This window comes from Vicugna pacos, chromosome 3 (assembly GCF_048564905.1).
Source record: "Vicugna pacos chromosome 3, VicPac4, whole genome shotgun sequence".
NCBI lineage: Eukaryota > Metazoa > Chordata > Mammalia > Artiodactyla > Camelidae > Vicugna > Vicugna pacos.
The window spans coordinates 13,451,396-13,464,852 of record NC_132989.1 but is presented as its reverse complement, the minus strand read 5'-3'; the positions used below and the strand labels follow the sequence as shown (position 1 = coordinate 13,464,852).

Here is a 13,457-nt window from a genome sequence, read left to right as displayed (position 1 = left end):
CTGCTTACTGACTCTTACTGGCCACATGACCATGAGAGTTTTGTGCTGAAAAAGAGGGATGATAAGTCAGTCCAGCCTGCCACCTCCCCCAGGAAATTATGAGAATTATCTAAAATAGATGAGAGGGAGCACTGGATAAACTGCATGTAAGTGTCAGAGGCCAGTGGTCATGAGCAAAGCTAAAGGGCTTCTCGGTCCTAGATACACACTGAGGACAATGCAAGAGACTCAGAACTGGTACATAATGAGTGACCAGTAGAGGAATAGATGTGGAGCTGGAATTTGTATCACACAGCAGTAGGTCCTACTCCATCAAGTACTCGTTGAGCAAAGTAAGGTCCCGATGTTTGGGGACTGCTCGATGTCTGTGTCTGGGTTTACTCACTTTGTCTCACCATTCAAAACACACCGCTCCTCCCCGACACAGCACCTTCTGCTGTGATGCTCAAGTCTGCTTCCCTCTTGAGAATCACCTTGATTACTCAGCCTTAGACTCAGTATCCAGAGCCTACCAATATCAGAATTGCTTGGATGCCCGTGGACAAATGCAGACCCTCAGGTCCCACCTCTCTCCTGTACATCAGAGTTCTTTGATGTGTCCAGACTGAGGATACCCACTTGGTGTCTTGCACACAGTGATTCTTCAATAAAGATCTGTTCGTTTTGCAACTGGTGCTGTTTGCCTAGGTTCACTGGTTGATGTCCCAGTGGCAGGACTGAGACTTGACCCAGCTCTCCTGCTGCCTATTCCAGGCCCCATCAGTGCCTCCTGCCCAGAGGCAAGGAAATGGCCCAAATGAACTCCCCATGGCCCTTGGCTCTGGGATTGCAGACTCCTCGGCAGCTCCCAGACACAAGCCTCTCCAGTTGCCTGAGGATTTCGAACTAAGCCCTCAGGCTTTCACCAGGCTGCTGCTGGGATCCTTGAAAACCCGGGGATAAGGGAGGCCCAAGAAGTTCTTGTTTCTCCTCCTATCTGCCTTCTGCCCAGATGGGGGCCTTTCCAGTGCTGATACTCGAAGTCCCAAGTGTAGAGCCACGGGGCATTGCAGGGGAAGTGGAGCTACTAATTACCCACAGAAATCCCGAGTTGTTTAGAACAGTTGTTCTCGGCCCTTGCTTCTCACTGAAATCACCTGTGGAGCTTTACAAACTCTTGCCATGGAAGCCCACCCTCGGAGATTCTGAATGTCTGTGAGCCCGGGCGCCGGATTGTTCAGTCTCCATAGTTAATGCCAGCGTGGAAGCAAGGCTGAGAAGCAATGCTTAGAAGTATCCCTCACCCAGGGACCTGCTGTGTTTTCCAGCTGGAGTGCTAAGCATGGAGTTCCCATTTTCCAGATGGAGAAAAGGAGGGTTAGAAACATCAGGCAACTTGCTCTCGAGCATATAGTGTGTTCCTTACAAGTCACAGAAACCAACCCTTTACTTATACAGAAGGGGAGTTTAGTGCACGGTTATGAGTGACGCAGAGAATGACAGTGTAGGGTTCACAGTTAGACCTCCCCAAAGGCAAGAATTAGGAGTGGATGGGCAATTCACTCAGGCCTTCATCACCAGAAGGATGCCCCTCCTCTCCATGAGTTGGCCCTCTCAAGATCTAGACTGCTGTCTGGGGTTGAGGGGTCAGTGGGGTGGTGGGTGCTGACTGAATTTGGACCCCCTGGAGGGCTGGGCTGAGGACAAAGATGACCTGACACTTGTCTGACCCTGAGAGTGAGTGCCTCCTGAAATTTTGCACCCTAGGTACCTTAGACACCTGACTCCCTTCACCCTAGTGCTGAGCCTGAACCTTGGCCCAGGGTGGAGGGTACCCGGAGTGACAGCCCACTAAGACTGTATCAGATAGCCACGGACAGCTAGCATGCTGTTAGCAAAAGGAGAGGAATGGACACTGGGCTGGTGAAAATACAGCTGCCTACCTCCAGGCTTTAAAGCAGAGCAATTAAAAACATGAGTCTGGAGTTGGATGAATCTGGATTTGAACCCAAGGTCTCCCCTTAACATCTGCCTGACCTCCAACAAATCAGCTTGCTTCTCTGAGCCTCTGTGTTTACCTGCAAAATGATGCTAATAATGTACCATCTATTGGCTTCCGTCTTCTGGTTCTTCATTCCACGCTCTTGCTCCTACACCAATGTTCTCAAGTTTTCCAATGGTGGCACCTAACTGCAAAGGATAGAGGGCTTGGGCCCCTGAGGGCCTGGGGGCAGAGTCTAAAACCACTCAAAGCAAGCACATCCTTCTTCTGAGACACACATCAGCCAGACCGCCAGCAAGTCCACTTTGGGCACATACCACAGGGAAGCGAGTGCTTATGTCCACAAAAGGCTCACGCAGCAGAAATTGTCATAGCCCTGTCATTCATAGACTCCAAAAATTGGACATAAGCCAAATATCTATTAACAGTAAAATAAGTGGACTGAGCAATAATGCATGACCACAAAACATAGCAGACCACTGCTACATGTAATGCCATGGAGGAATCTCAGACAACATGTCAAGAGAAGCAAGCCAGGCCCCAAATACCATGTACGTCAAGTTCAGGAACAGGCAAAACTAATTCATTGAGCTGTACTATTAAGATCAGTGAACTTTATGTTATGTAATGCCAATCAAAATTTTTTTCATTAATTAAAAAAAAGGAAAAAGATGTAAGTTTTGTAATCTATCCAAATATGTTTGCACTTTAACAATGATTTCCTCCAAAATATTTCAGGAAAATGGACTCTTTGGGAATATAGGCCTTGTTTATCCAGTGGACTTCAGTCCCCTCCTCCCAATGTCCACCTGTCCTGAGAGGCACACTCCCCCAGTCTAGAAGCTTTCCTCCTCACTCTGGTTTGAATGATCTCCAGACATATCCTAAGCCAAGAGTCATGAGACAGTCATCCCTCTTCACATTCTGTTTGACCCACTCTATGTTTTTAAGTTTTTAATTTCAAAAAACATCCAGGCTTGTCTAGCACAGGGAACTATATTCAGTACTTTGTAATAGTCTATAATGAAAAAATTGAAAAGGACTGTATGTATATAATACATATATAAAACTGAATCACTATGCTGTACACCAGAAATTAACACAATATTGTAAACCAACTATACTTTATTTTTTATTGTTGTTGTTGTTGTTGTTGCGAAAAGCTTTATTGTTTCCATTTGGTCCAAGGCTTGGGAGAGGGCTCCAGGATGGTTAAAAGCTGATTGGTGACTGCAGAGAGGCTTCAGGCAGAAGCCCTGACACCAGAGGGGCTCCATAAAGGCTGCTGGGTTGCAGAGGCTCCTAGTCGTGCTTGAGGGTGAGCCATTCGAAGAGATACTCACCCAGCCCAGCCTGGGGAACAGACAGCCTGCGGAGGTCAGTCAGGTGGTCGCACATCTTCTTGTTGAGTTTCACCTCCTCATCCAGGAAGTCGTTCTCCAGGAAGTCACAGAGATGTGGGTCTGCGCGGGCAGAACCCAGGGCATGCAGATCCAAAAGGGCCTGGTTCAGGTTCTTCTCCAGGACAATAGCAGCTTCCATAGTGTCCTGGGTTTTACCCCACTCATCTTGAGATGGCTTCTGCACATCCTGGAAGAGGGCACGGCCCCCGCGCTGGTTTTGCGTTTTCAAGAGACGCTCCGCACACTCGCGCTTCTCCTCAGCCAATTCGTGGAAAAAGTAGCCAACGTCCTCCAGAGCCACATCGTCGCGGTCAAAATAGAAGCCCAGAGAGAGGTAGGTATAGGAGGCCCGCAGATGCATGTTGACCAGGTGGTTGACAGAGGCCTCAACCTCGCTGGAATAATTCTGACAAATCTGGGAGCTCATGGTTGATCCGAAATAAGGAGTTAAGCTCACAAAACAGTGTTGGTTGGTCCCAGAGGCTGAAGATAGCACAGTGGCTGGTTCTGAAGGATGCAACTGGAAAAAAGGTTGAAGGGTGGTTTGAGGCTGGAACAAGGGGCATCCCTGGGTCTGTTCCGTCCAAACACTGTTGAAGCAAGAAACAGATCCGCGGGACTGCCAAATGCACTGCTATACTTTTTTTTTTTAATTCAGGCTTCTCTTAAAATTTTCAATGGTCTGAAAAATGGGCATGTTGGCCGCAAAGCACCGGAGCTTAGATGCTGCAGAGTTTAAATGGGACACAAGTGTGCGAGTTCCCTCAGCTCCTCCCGGCCGGCCTCTCTCACTCCCTAGGTCTCCCTGGCCTCTGCTAGCCTTTGAGTTTGTGCCCCTGCTAGCTCACCTCGGACTCAAATCTCCACTGCTCCCTGGTCCACATCCTTCCGTGCCTCTGTGTCCCTTCTCCAGAAAGCCCCCAGGTAGGCTGCCTAACACCTATCCTCTCCCTTCTAGGTCAGGGGCCAGTAAACTGTGGCCCATGGGTCATTCCAGCCCATCACCTATTTTTGTACTGCCTGCAAGCTAAGAATGAGTGTTAGATTTTTAAACAGTTGAAAAAAAAATCAAAGCAAGCATAATATTTTGTGACACATGAAAATTAAATGAAATTCAAATCTCCATACGTGGTTTAATTGGAGCACAGCCCTGCTCACTCATTTAGGTAATGTCTGTGGCTGCTCTCATGATACAGTGACAGAGGTGAGTAGTTGCAACAGAGACAGTATGGCCCACAAAGCCTAAAATATTCACTGTCCAGCTCTTTGTAGAAAAAGTGTGGCAACCTCTGTCTAGCCCCACCACCCCAGTCCACAGGATTGTTGCTCTATCACCTTTACACAGTGTGCTGTTTGGGTAATGTGATAATTTGCCCTCTTTAAGGCAGTTGTGACATATGCCACCTTTGTACCACTCCCTCCATGGTCTTACCTCCAGTGGGGCAGATAGTTCTCTGCCTTAGGGGTGGGGGGAGCAGGAATGGCCCGAACTCCTGGAAGTGGCTCTGGGAAGACTGAGGGGGACATCCAAGCTAAACCACCAAAGGAAGCAAAGACTTGGAAACCTACTTCCTCTTTTAATTGCCCCTGCTTACAGGAACCCTAGAACCCTAAGTCACTAGGCCTGAACTTCTGAGAGCCTTCTATTCATTCATTCATTCATTCACATCAGTCACTCACTGTTAGCACTGCTATACGTTCAGCACTGTGCTAGCTTAGATTGGAGAGTAAAACTTGGTCTCTGCTCCCAAGGAACATAGAGCTTAGTGGGTGGAACAGATGTCTAGAGACAAAACTATATTTCAGTGTGAAAATCCTTACAGGGAGATGTGAGCACACAGCCGAAAGAGATGCTAATTCTGGTTCTTTAATTTTGCAATTGAAGAAAATGAGGTTAAACAGAGAGTAAGCAGCTTGCCCAAGGTCCCTCTGTAAGTTAGTGACAGACATGAAGTAGAATCCTTTCCCAGCTCCCACTTCTTTGCACTTTGCTCTCCCATTTTCTCCCCTTCTCATTCATTTAACAAATGTTGCAGAGCCCCTACCAGATGCCAATCTCTGCTCTAAGTGCCAGGCACACAGCAAGTGAGAGACAGACACACATCCTGCCCGCCAGAGATTCCACTGTGGGGAGGAGACAGAATACACACATCAGCAGATCAATCAGTTGAATGATTGGAGCAAGCTGTGGGGCCCCAAATGAAGTAAAGCAGAGAAAGGGCCAGAGTAGCTTGGCAGCGCTCAGGTAGGGCGTCCAGGGAAGACCACTCTGAGCAGATGACCCATGAGGGGACCCGGAGTGAGGATCCAGCCTCACAGACTGGAGAGGAAGATTCCAGGCAGAAGGAAGAGCAACAGTCAGGCCATGTTCTGTGCTTCCTCCAAGACCCACCTCCTCCCTCCGCTCTGAACCAGAGAACTGCACGCTGGAAGGTAGCGTGAGACTATTTATGTTTTGTGGTTTTGTTCTGGGTTTTGCTTGGTTGGTGCCGCCTGCTGCACTAGATGGAAGTGTCCTGAAAGGAGGTGCTGTCGGGGGTCTCGTTCGCATGTCCCCATTGCCCAGCCGGGTGCTGCTATCAATTGAAGGGGAAAGGGTGGGGAGGAACTTCTCGCAAAGATGTGGAAAGTGAGACAGTTTCTTTCTAAGCACTCAACTGGCAGTAAATGAGACTCTGTAAGATGCCAGTTGGTTACCAAAAAGTAACACAACCTCCCTCTCAGCCCCATAATTGCTGCACTTAATTCTTTAAAGGATTATCCCTGAGACGGGGGAAGGGAGGGAGCCCAACCTGGGAGTTCTGGCAGCCACACAACCTCCCCTGAGGCAGCAAGGAAGACCTGAGGACCCCAAGTGCCTCAGCAACAACTGAGTTGGGAGCCTGAAAGCCTGTGTTGTAGTCCTATCTCTGCCCTTGAGTGACTGTGTGACCTTGGGTGGGTATCCTGCCCTCTCTGGGCCTCAGTTCTCTCATCTGTGCAGTGAATGAGAATGGACTAAGAAGAGTGGTTTCAAACTCTTCTTCAGGGAGCCCTAGAGTCCCAGAGATGGGTTCTTAGGGCTGCCTTGTGGGAAGGGGCAGAAGATAGGACAGTTAGAGTGGAGCTTCCACTCTTTTCAACCAGAACAGCCCTTCTTTAATTTGTTTCACACTGAGTTTCTTCATGAGGAGGTGCTGTGTAGTAATAATGAAAATAAACACTGAGCCCTCACACAACGTTGGGTGGATTACATGCGCTTGTGTGTGCAAAGCTCTTAGTGCAGTAACCCTGCATGGTATTTGTATCATGAGGATGTACATTTTATAGATGAGGAGAATAAAGCACTGAGCTGTTAAGTAACCTGTCTAGGATCTGAACTAGGATGCAAACGCTTGTGGTCAGGTCCCTTTTAACTGTCCCTTGATTCAGAGGACAGATGTTTTGCATTAAACTAACAAACTCTTGATTTGAGGGTTCTGCTACTTTCTAACACTGTGGCCTTGGGTACCTGGAGGGTTATTGAAGGAGATAGTGCACGTGAGATGCTGAACCTGGTACTTGGCTTATGATAAAGGCTCAATAGTCGTTGTCTATGATCATGGTTACTAGTATTTTAATTTCATGTGAAACTGATTCCACTCCTAAAATGTGTTTGAAAAGGACTGGAGTAAATGATCCCTAAAGATCTTGCAGCCCTGGCAGTCTCCCTCTCAAAGGGAGGGATGTGGCACCTGGCTGCTCGGGGGGTTGAGGGAGATGCTGGCTGGTATAGAAGCTTCCATCAGTTTTTACAAAATGAGAAAAAGAAGGACAAGCCAGTGAGATTTTAAAAAAAAAATTCACTTTATTTCATTTAAAGGACTGTACTTGACTCAGAAATGAAAACTTATCTAAAAACAAAAATGCCTGGCAATTATTGAACCCTGGCTGTGTCCTGGACGACTGACAAAGATGTTCCTGTTTAATCCTCACAACACCCCCCAATAGTTGAGAAAATTGAGGCTTAGCACAGTCAACTCATTTGTCTGAGGTCTCACTGCTGAAAAGTGGCAGAGCTAAGATACACAGAGGCCTCAGAACACAGAGCTTTGCCCTCTCAACCAATATACTGTCTGCCCACTTTTATGTTTAATGGCTTTAGTTTGCATGCGACAAGATTCACCCATTTAAAGTGTAGAAGTCAATGGGGGAGGGTATAGCTCAAGTGGTTGAGTGCATGCCTATCATGCACAAGCTCCTGGGTTCAATCCCTACCTAGTACTTCCTCCAAAAATAAATAAACCTAATTACCTCCCCACCCCTGCCAAAATAAAATAATTGAATAATACAATAATAAATAAATTAAATATTAAAAAATTAAGTGTACAAGTCAATGGCTTTCAGTTTATTTACAGAGTTATGCAATGATTGCCCTCATATAGTTTTAGAACATTTTTAGCACCCTGCCCCACCTGCCAATTTCATACCCACCAGCAGTCTCTCCCCAGTCCCCATCCTTCACCACCAGCCCTTGCCAACCTCTAATCTGCTCTCTGGTTCTATAGACTTGCCTCTACGGGACATTTCAAATAAATGGAATCATACACTATGAGTTCTTTTGTTCCTGGCTTATTTCACTGAGCATAATGTTTCTGAGGTTCATTCATGTGGTTGCATGTATTATATTAGTGCTTCATTCCTTTCTGTGGCTTACTGATAATTCCATTGAATGGGTGTACCCCACTTTGTTATCCCTTCATCAGTTGATGGACTTTAGAGCTTTTTCTACATTTATAGCTATTAGGAATAATGCTGCTATGAACATTTGTGTATGAGGGGTTTTTTTTTTTTGACATGTTTTCATTTCTCTTGGGTAGAACAGCTGGGTCATATGGTAACTCTAGCCTTAGCGTTTTGAAGAACTGTCAAAATGTTTCCCAAAGCGGCCTTTTTGCATTCCCACCAGCAGCGTATGAGGTTTCCAGTTTCTTTACATCCTTGCCAACACTTGTTATTATTCGCCTTCTTGATTATAGCCATCTAGCAGGTGTGAAAGGATCCGGCCCTGGGGTTTTGATTTGCATTTCCCTAATGACTAAAGATTTTGAGCGTGAGCAGCTTTTCATGTGCTTATTGACCACTTTTTTTGAAGAACTGTCTATGCAAATCCTTTGCTCATTTTTTTAAATTGAAGTGTAATTGATTTGCAATGTTGTATTAGTTTCAGGTGCACAGCAAAGTGATTCAGTTATACAGATATATATGTATTCTTCTTCAGATTCTTTTCCATTACAGGTTATAACAAGATATTAAATATTGTTCCCTGTGCTATACAGTAGGTCCTGATTGGTTATCTATTTTGTATATAGTAGTGTGTATATGTTAATTCCAAACTCTGAATTTATCCCTACCCCACCCCTTCCCCTTTGGTAACCGTAAGTTTATTTTCTATGCTTGTGCATCTAATTCTGTTTTCATTTGTATCATTTTTTTAGATTCCACATATACGTGACATCATATGATATTTGTCTGTCTCTGTCTAATGTACTTCACTTGGTATAATAATCTCTAGGTCCAGCCATGTTGCTGGAAATGGTGCCTGTTTTTAAATTAGATTGTATGTCTTTATATTGTTGAGTTGTAAGAGTTCTTTATATATTCTGGATCCAAGTCCCTTACTAGATATACAGTTTACAAATATTTTGCCCATTCTGTGCATTGTCTTTTCACTTGTTTGATAGTATCATTTAAAACACAGAAGTTTTTAATTTTGATGTCTTGTTTATCAATTTTTTTCTTTTATTGCTTTTGCTTTCAGTGTTATATCTAGGAAATCATTTACATAATCCACAGTCACAAAGATTCACCCCTATATTTTCTAAGAGTTTATAGCCCCTTAATTTAGGTCTATATTCCATATTGAACTGTTTTGTATACGATGAGGGTCCGAATTTGTTCTTTTGTATTTGTGTATCCAATTGTCCCAGCACAATTTGTTGAAAAGATTATTATTTCCACAATGAATTATCTTAGCGCCCTTATCAAAATCAATTGACCATAAGTGTAAGAGTTTATCTCTGGACTCTCAATTTTCTTCCACTGACCCGCGTGTCTAGCCTTAGGCCAGTACCACATGGTCTTGATTACTGTAGCTTTGTAGTAAGTTTTGAAATGGAGAAATATGAGTCCTTCAACTGTGCTCTTCTTTTTCAAGGTGATTTTGGCTTATCTGGGTCCCTGGCATTTCCATTTCCATATGAATTCTAGAACTAGCTTGTCAAATTCTGAAGAAAAAAAAAGGTCCCGTTTTTAGAAGTGTTCTTTCTCTCATGAAATAAGGTGGTAGAAGACAGTGATTGAATTTTTAAATGATTTTACTTAACCAAAAAAAAAAAAGAAAGAAAGAAAGAAAGTAAAGCCATCTTGTTTTGGGCCCCTAAAATTGAGGCATTTTAACAATATGTGAAATCCAGAAGTGACTTAGAAAGTTCTGGAGGAGTCAGATTTGGGGGTAAGTTGGAGAGAGTGAACTTCTGGTGCGGAGGAGGAAGATGAGGAACAGAGATGGCATCAAGCAGGACGCTGTTGTAACGGGTACATCTTGGAGTGTCTGAAGCACTGAGAGGTGGGACGTGGAAGCCTCTATTTGCATGAAAGTCCCAAGAGACTCCTGGGAAAATAGTTACCCTCTGCCAAGGGACCTAGATCTTGGCACCAGGAAGCCACCCCTTGTCAAGATGAGGGAAAGGAGTGACTTGGGGTACAGCTGAATGTCTGATACTCAGATACAGATAATACTGACTGAGTGCTTACCCTGAACTAAGCACTTTAGATGCACCTCATTTGATGCTTACCACAATCTTGTAAATTCACATCATATTATTTAATTGACTAATACAGCACTGTCCAATAGAAATGCCATGTAAGCCACAATGTGAAGTTAAATTTCCAGAAGCCACATTTAGAAAGTAAAAAGAAACAGAAAAAGAAAGAAACAGTACAAAGAAACAGAAAAAGAAATTCATTTTGGTAGTGTATTTTTATTTAATTCAATATATCCAAAATGTTACCCTCTCCAACATGTAATCAATATTTAGATATTTATTAGGATATTTTCCATTCTTTTCTTCTCACTAACACTTTAAAAGCCAACGTGTTTTTGTACGTGTCCAGCACGTCTTGACTCAAATGCTAGAATTTTCATCAGCGATATCTGATCTGTGTTTAGAGCTCACAAAATTGACAGTTGAAAAAGTAGCTTCACATTCCTGAGTTATTTCCAGCATACTTAAAGGTGAACCAAGGATGTGCTGTTAAATTTCAAATAATAAAAATGATATAAAATTTAAAATTCAGTCCCTCCATCACAGTACTCGGATTTCAAGTGCTCTGTAGCCATGAATGGTTAGTGGCTATTGCTTTGGACACACAGCCCAACACTCCTGTCACACTGTGTCAGGAGGGCAGGGAGGGGTCAGCCTGTTGACCCTGTATCCCCTGCATTGTGTGGGCACTTAGTAGGTATTTCATAGACATTTCTTGAATCGTGCATTAGTGGATGCACTGACAAGCAAATTGAGCTAATGGACATATGAAATAACTAGTAAACCAACAACTAAACTAAACTAGGCCAAATGCCTACAGCTTGTAAATGACAAGGAGGGAATTCAAAGCCAGGTCTGACTCATTCCAAAATCTACTGGCTGCAAAGAACATATGTGAGTATAGGGGGAAAAAAGACAGAAAACTGACCATCAAGCCAAGGACCTTCAGGGTGTCTGCAATGCCCTGCCAGCCCTCCGTAGGCCCCTCTCGCCCACCTACCCTCCCTGACCTGCTGTACCACCTTCCCTTGGCCAAGCTCCGGGAGTGCTCCAGGAGCCCAGAGGCCTAAAGGCTGGTAGGAGCAGGTGACACTGTGGACGTGGTGACAGCCGGCCACGCGAAGCACAAGAGTGAAACCCTGGGCACAGGAAATGGGCACCAGCTGTGCAGACAGAGCCCTCGTTTGTCTTGAAATCTGTAAAACTGACCTCATATCTGGTCACAAGTCCTGGAGCTGGCCCAAACAGGAACGAGAAGCCAAGGGAAGACTTCAGTTTCAGTCACAGGACTTCAGAACTGGAAAGAGTTGGAGGGATCAGCTTATCCAAAATATTCATTTTGTAGATCAGGAAACTGAGGCCCAGAAAAGGCAAAGGCAAGGGCCCACGCATCGTGACACAATGGTCTCTTTAAAAGGGAAGGTCACATCTTAGTTTTCCTATTACTGATGATAATACTACTTCTTCTCTCTAAAACAGTACCAGGTCCAGGTTCTCTTCCAGCCCCTGCTAATGCTTCTGTTACCCCCTCAATGCTGGACCCCAGTGTTCTTAGGGGAGTAGCCACATTGCCGGGAATTTCAGCTGGTCCTGCCTTGAGCTTTGACTGGCTGTTCTCTCTGCCAGAAAGGCCTTTCCGCTCGTGCTCTTTTCTACTCCACCTCTCACAGTCTCAGCCTTGCTAGAAACACCCACCCTTCAAGGCCAAGGTCAAATGTCACTCTTTCAGTGAAGTTTCCCCTATTCCCCTGAACTTGTGTATCTCTTCCTGCCCTTCTTCCTGGCTTTCCAGGGGAGCCACTGGGTGATGGAGAAACCCAAGTGGTCTCAGGGGACCATAGGAAGGCCACTGTGGCTGATCCCCAAGGTAGAGGGGAGGTTGTGGAAAGAAAGCTCGGGGCTGGATGGGAGAAGAGGGAAGGCTGTAAACAGTTGAGAAGTGAGGACATGGAGGACCTGCTGGCTCTGCCTGGAGTGGAAGCTGGGAAACCTGGTCCTGTAACAAGGACATTTCTTTGGGGCTCCCACTTGATCCCATGTTCACAAAGAGATGGAAAACATTGCTGAAGACATGATCCCTGGCCTCCCAGAACTTCAGCTCCAACAGAGGAGAATCTTTTATTCATTCATTCACCCAACCAGTGCTCACTGAGAATTTTACCTTGTGCCAGGCACTGTCATAGGCACGAAAGATAAAAGCCGGTTTGTGAGTGTGAAAGTGAGTGTGTGTTTGGAGAGGGGAGAGGGTAAGCATGTAGCTATTAATTCTTTCAATGTGCTAAGCACTGTCCCGTATGCTAGGCATACAACTGTGCAGGAGGCAAGTATGTTCCTGCCTCAGGAAGTCCCTGTTCTGGTGAGAGAAGACAGACATTGAATAAGTCATGACAAGTTTGACAAGTGCAGGGCATTTTATGAAAGGAGAGTAAGAAGCACTACGGGAACATGCAGCAGGAAAGCCCACCTTGATCTGGGGCCTCCGTGATGAGGTGACATTTCATCCACTCCTTAAAGATGAAATGCAAAGATTTCAAAGATGAAAGGTGAAGTAGAAAGCGCTGGGAGCATAGCAGCAGGGCACAAAATGTCTACGGGGTTTTAAGGAAGGCCTCTTGGAGGAAGTAGCATCCAATATCACCTACATAGGTGTATAGTTAAACATGGAAATAGAGACGAGAAACAATGAGAACCTGTAACAGAGGGTCTGAACATTCTTGAGGAAGTGATATTTGATCTGAGGTCTGAAACCTAAGTGGAAGTTAACTGGTGAGAAGTGAAAGATGTGTTCCCAGCAAATGGACGAGCATGTGCAAAGGCCCTGGGGTGGGGAGTATGGTTCTCTGAGAACCACATTCCTCTCCAAGCCCTTCGATGAGGATTCATAGGTTCAAACCATCAATGAGAGCAGAGAGCTGGTGCTGGAGACCATCCAGCGTGCTGCTATGCTCCCTGGGACCTAATCGTGGACCAAGAGCTTCTGAAGGAACTTTAGAGATCATTGAATTTAGCATCATTCACCCCCCACCCCCACCCCACCCTTTCCTGAAAGAATTGAGACTCAAAGAAAGCAAGGGACTTTATCAAGGTCACAGATAATCATGCTAATTAATCACTTAATAGGACCACCGTGCTAAGCACTTGGCTAATCACCACGAGGCAGAGACAATTATTGGTCTCCTGTGACAAAGGAGGAAGCTGAGGCTCCTGGAGGGGATCTTGACTAGGGTCACATAGCTACAAATTTCCAGAGATTTGAAACTGAGGTAACTGACCCCAGAGCCTACACTC

The 13,457-nt window shown here is 45.2% G+C and overlaps 1 pseudogene; it reads right to left on the bottom strand.

Moving 5' to 3' along the window:
• Positions 1-3,212: 3,212 nt before the first annotated feature.
• Positions 3,213-3,909, bottom strand: LOC102528212 (ferritin light chain pseudogene; annotated as a pseudogene).
• Between the last annotated feature and the right edge of the window lie 9,548 nt (positions 3,910-13,457).